The 6,322-nt window shown below is 38.7% G+C and overlaps 1 pseudogene; it reads right to left on the reverse strand.

The window, feature by feature from the left end:
• Nucleotides 1-1,689: 1,689 nt before the first annotated feature.
• LOC130296137 (U2 spliceosomal RNA) lies at nucleotides 1,690-1,897 on the reverse strand (annotated as a pseudogene).
• Nucleotides 1,898-6,322: the final 4,425 nt, after the last annotated feature.

Genomic DNA, 6,322 nt, shown 5'->3' on the forward strand with positions numbered 1-6,322 from the left:
CACCCTATTGGACTTACTTGTGTGGGTTAAATCCGGGTTATTTGACAACCTATGGCGGTGATGGTTCTGCTCAGGCAGAGCAGTGCTGATGCTCCTCATAAAGCTGTCGCTGCTGTGAAGGTTCTAGGCGACATCACAATCCCTATGGTTACATACACAACAAAGCTGGGTTGTTGTTGTTTACACTCTGCAAGGCCTGTGGAAGTGAGTGACATCATAGCACTGTAGTTCTAAGGGTTCTAGATGGATGCAACAATCTCCTGTTGCTTCTATGAAGGCCATAATATACGACATCACCAACCAGCTCCATAGTCACATACACAGCTAAGGTGAGATGTTGTTTACACCTAGTGATGTCAGTGGTATTGAGTGACATCACAGCACAGTGCTAAAGCTCCTGGGCCTGGACACAGCAGCGGCTGCAATATCTCAACGGAGAATACGTTTATATATATATGTGTGTGTGTGCGCGTATATATATATATATATATATATATATATATATATAGATATATATATATTTCTCCGCCGAAATCACTTTTAAACCCATTTCCACCTTTTTTTCCCTTCTCTTCCTCTTACTTTTTTTTCACGTTTTTTTACGTTTTTCTCCTTTTTGCCTCTTTTCTGGGCGTATTATTCTTCTTTTTCTTCTTTTTTTTCGTCTAATGCATACCCTATCAGTGCAGCAATGCTTATTCAATACCGCCAGCAGATGGAGACACTGGGGGATAATTTTCTGAGGATTTATACTGATTTTTCCTGTCTGAATTTGTCGCACAGAAAGTTGCAGGCCAAATATGTGTGACATTTCTGCGACTTTAGCTTCTAGAGCATTTTTACAACATTATACATAGGTGCTGAATACATAAAAAGCGACTGTTCAGCGACAGACAAGTCGCATCGGCTGAAAGTAGGCCAGAATGTCAGTCCATGTTGGAGCAGGTTTAGATACAGTCTAAAGCATAGATCTCAAAGTCTGTGCACAGAATTTAGCAAGGGCCTCGCACCTTCTGATGCATCAGGTAGGTGCACAATAGCATAGCCTAACCCTCTGTACTTTGGTCTATATTGATGCGGGACATAGACAGCCAGCTGATGACCAATCCATTAGTGCAATGGATGGCTGGAAGCATTTGTCTTTGCCTTTGCAATACCACAGAAGCAATGCATGGTCAATGTACAGCAATGACACACCTGTGTGAACAGCCAGGAGACCCCCCATGTTATGTTACATAGTTGCATAGTTACATAGTTAGTACGGTCGAAAAAAGACATATGTCCATCAAGTTCAACCAGGGAATTAAGGGGTAGGGGTGTGGCGCGATATTGGGGAAGGGATGAGATTTTATATTTCTTCATAAGCATTAATCTTATTTTGTCAATTAGGAACATTCAGCACCCACCCGCTATAAGGCAGCTGCCTATCATGTCATGCCCTACCTACCTGCACAGGTGTGCTGGCTGCTCAGATGATCCGATTAAGGAGGCCATTTAGTCAGCAGCAGCAGAAGTCCTGTGCCTGGACGCTCCAACAACGGCCAGACACAAGCAGAAGCAGAAGCAGCAGCAGCAGCACCACCTTTTGTTTTTGGCTGCAGCAGCAGCAAGGCCCACAGGGCTGGCTAGCTGGCTAGCCAGCAAGCAGGTAGCAATGAAAGTAGGAATCTTTCTTTTTAACCCTGTAAGGGGTGGTGCACTGTACCCGAAGATACTGCCATATCGGGTCAATGCATAGGGCGACGGAAGCAAGCTTCGAAATCGGCCCCCGTTCTCAAAAATCCATTTAATATATGGTCCCCAGATAGGGGACGTATCAGATATTAAACTGATAAGAACAGATTTTTTTTTTTTTTAACTTGACTACCCTTACGGGGGCAACTTTATTAAAAATTAAATAATGTTAACAAAGTTGTGCAAATATGTCAATAAATACAGTTACATATAAATAACATATTTACAACATATTAAAACATAAAATGGGCACTTGGTGGCTTTACAAGATAGAATTCCATTCTTTTAAAAACCATTTTCTAGATAAAAGCGGAAATCTCTTCTTGTCTAAAAGATAGTACTGGTACATTTCATAAAAACAGATAGATAAAATGTCCTTCACAGATAAAACCTCATGCTTGAACAATAAAATATTCCTGGCCTTCCACAGAGCTGCCTTCACACAGTTTATGATCTTCCATGCAATAGTCTCTTGAGTCCGTGTTGGGCATTCCAGGCAACCATAAAAAACCACTGCAATATTTAAGTCTTTTAGTCCAGTTATCCTTTTTACCAGAGGGAGTATCTTTGTCCATATTTTCTGCGAGTAAAAACAAGTCCATATTAGATGGTGCACGGTCTCCTCTTGTCGGCATCCCTCCCTCGGGCAGGTTGCAGAGTTGGATAATCCTCTTCGGTGCTGGAATGCCCGGCATGGAAGACACTCGTGTGCGCAGCTCCAGGCCAGGTCCTTCTGTGAATTAAAAAGATAATTAATACTCAACATCTTCCAAATCTGTATACACTTCTGTTCGTTAAAATTTTTGATGGGAGTCACGGTACTGGTTTCTTTTATTTCCTTTAGTAGTTTTTTGCTATTGCACAGATCCTGAACACTTTTACCTTTAAAATTATATAAGTTTAAAATTTTTCCTAAAATCATGTATTGAGGGGGTAAATTCAAAGAATAAGGGCAACTTAAAACTGTAGAAAACCAGCCGTTCCTCCGCATAAAATAACCAGTATTAAAACGAACAAAATAAGACCAGTAGCTATCTTTAAAAACAGTAGTAAAACACATGCTAAAAAACTTTATTAAAAGGAAAGCTTTAAAATCTGGAAAATCCTTACCGCCCCTGGAGTTCGGTTTTATCACAATTTGTCTCTTTAATTTTTCGCTCTTAGAACTCCAAAAGAAAGTAAAACAAGCTTTTGTTATTTTCTTTAGAACCATTTCGGGGGGTGGGAAAACCAGACTTAAATACAATAAAATAGGTAAAAGCACCATTTTTGTAATTAAAACCTTCCCTTCCATTGTAAGTTCTCGCATGTTCCACATACATATTTTCTTATTTATTTTTTGAGCCACCAAGTCCCAGCTATTAAAACCATTATTAGACTCGTCAAAGGAGACACCTAAAATCTGCACCGACTCAGACACAGGGACGGGCACATCATACAAAGGCATTCCGCCTATGTTTAAAATGTTACTTTTGTTAAAATTGACTTTAAAACCGGAGGCACAATTAAAATATTGAATCTGTTTTAGCGTCTTCTGAAGCGATGGGGTGTCCCTGCAAAACACCGCAACATCGTCCATGTACCCCACTACCTTCGCCTCTAGTCCCCCTCCTCCTGGCAGGGGGACTCCATGGATCTGCTTATCCTTTCGTATTGTACATAAAAGAGGCTCTATTGCGCAAATGAAGAGTAGTGGGGACAAGGGACACCCCTGCTTCACTCCGGAATTTAAAATCACGCCCTGTGTCTTAAAACCATTTACTAAAATTTTACTAGTACAGTTATCATAAAAAGCTCTAAGAGACAATAAAAAGCCATCAGGTATACCCATTTTCTCTAAAACCTTAAAAAGATAAAAATGTGACACCCTGTCGAAAGCTTTTTCAAAATCTATGGATAAAACTGCCAGCTTTCCTTTTCTTAATTTGGTGTCGCTAATTACATCCTTTAAAAGGTTTAGGTTCTCCCATAAACTCCTCCCAGGCACCCCACAGACTTGGTTTGTATGAATTATTTTATGGATTACGTTCTTTAAGCGGTTAGCACACAGTTTCGCCATTATTTTATAGTCGCAGTTCAGAAGGGTGATTGGTCTCCAGTTTTTGAGTTCCGACCGGTCTCCCTTTTTGAATAGCAGGGAGACATCACCCTTCTTCCATGAGCCTGGGAGGATTTTAGACTTAAAGACTTCCGTAAAAAGGGAGAACAAATCTTCTTTTAAAATACCATAAAAAGTAACATAAAATTCAATGGGTATACCATCCGGCCCAGGCACTTTACCTGTTTTAAAACTCTTAACGGTCTCTAAAATCTCCTGCTCTGAAATATTCTGCAATAAAAAAAGACTGTGAGACAGGATCTAAAAAATTGGTGATCTCCTTTAACGAGTCATTCATAAAACATTCATCAATCAAATACAGATGGGGATTCCCGACTAAAATCATTGTGATGAGAAACGGCATCAATCATATCCTCACCTGTCCCATCAAAGCCAAAGAGACATTGGAACAATGGAACATAACGGTTGAGCCCTTCCCATTCCCACCACTGAAAGAAAACCAATCCCTGGAACGAACTGTAACACCAACTTGAACCATCTATCCGAGGTGGTGATGCTCTGTTGATTATCTATTCTAGGAAGTCACTACCCATGTCAAATTTATTTTCTCTCTGGATGCAAGCTCACCCCAACTTGCACATGTTAAATCAGCTCTGTATTGTTATCTATTTTTTCATTCTAGTTATCACATTCTATTGGTTTAATAACAACTACTGTATTTATGTTGTTCACACTCTATTTTCTCCATACTTATTTAGGACATTATGGTATGATGTCTACATACTGTGGTCCGAGGTGCTCAGCCGTCTACAACTGAAATGCTACACTCCACGTTCCCTAAGGTATTATCTACTACTTAGAACCTCCTCTACGCAAATCATTTTCTTACACAGATAGATGACGCTTAAATTTTATAGCCATAATGTTAGGGGCCTAAATTCACATAAACGTAGAACTTTCCTATGGAACGACATTAAGGAATCTAATGCAGATATTATTTGTATACAAGAAACACACATTAGGGATCAAGATAGCAACAAATTTAAATATAAGCATTTTCCAAATATATTCATGTCCTGTGCTCCGACGAAGAAAGCTGGTTCCATGATTTTGGTTAGAGACACTGTGACATTCCATAAGAAACAAATAGAAACAGATCCACTAGGACGCTTTATTATCGTATCCTGCACAATCAATAATAAGGACTACACAATTGCATCAGTATATGCCCCGAACTCAGGCCAGATAAGGTTCTTAAATAAACTAATGAAAAAAATAAATAAGATTAAACAAGGAAAACTAATTATATGCGGTGACCTAAACTTAACAAACGACTTTAAACTAGACTCTAATTCTCAGAGTTCAAGAAAAGTTCTAACACTCAACAAATGGTTATTCACTGAAGGTCTATTCGACATTTGGAGATGTAAACACGGAATTGAGAGGGATTACACATTCTACTCTCAGACACACAAGTCTTACTCGAGAATAGATTATTTTCTAACTACAATTCATACAATCTCTGATGTTGAATTATGCACTATTGGCAATATAACGTGGGCCGATCATGCCCCTTTGTCCTTAACTATCTCCACACCTGATTTTCCAAAGAATAAATTTATTTGGAGGAATAATTCTTACATTATGAACCTACCAGAGGTCAAAAACAGACTCTATAAAAACTTAACTGAATACTTTAAGCTTAATGTAAACTCCACTACGAAGTGCTCAACCCTCTGGAATGCACATAAAGCTTATGCAAGAGGGCTATTAATCCAAGAGACTGCTAGATACAATAGAAACACGAAAGAAAACATCAAAAAAGTTCTCCAATCCATAGCAACCCTAGAATCCCAAGATAAATCGAACCACTCTCAGAACTTGGATATAAACACAAAACTAAAAGCAGTTAGGATAAAATTAGCTGAGTTATTGTCCGCAAAGTTTGATAAACAGATTAAAAGACTTAAATACAATTATTATTGTAATTACAATAAAGCATCTTCATTGATGGCCATGAGAGTGAAGGGTATCAACACTAAAGCTAGAATCCCCCACCTGATTAACCCACAGACAAAAGAAAAAATACAAAACCCACAAAGTATAGCAGATTCCTTTAGTAAGTATTATGAATCCTTATATAACTTATCAAATGACCCCTTAACAACACAACCAGACCCTGACAAAATAGACCTCTTTTTGAAAAAATGCAACCTCCCTCAACTACCACAGAATTGCATTACAGAACTAAACAACCCTATCTCTCCAAAAGAAATATCAGAAGCCATTACCTCCATGAAACTAAATAAATCCCCTGGGCCAGATGGTTTTACGTCAGAATATTACAAAACGTTTGAGTCCATACTTCTCCCCTATTTGGAACAATTCTTCAATGAATCAAAATTGAATGGACATTTCCCTAACGAATCTTTAGAGGCGACTATAGTGACTCTTCCGAAACCAGGGAAAGATCCGTCATGGCCATCTAATTTTAGACCCATATCCTTACTAAATAATGATGTGAAAATT

This window comes from Hyla sarda, chromosome 11, assembly GCF_029499605.1.
Source record: "Hyla sarda isolate aHylSar1 chromosome 11, aHylSar1.hap1, whole genome shotgun sequence".
Taxonomy (NCBI): domain Eukaryota; kingdom Metazoa; phylum Chordata; class Amphibia; order Anura; family Hylidae; genus Hyla; species Hyla sarda.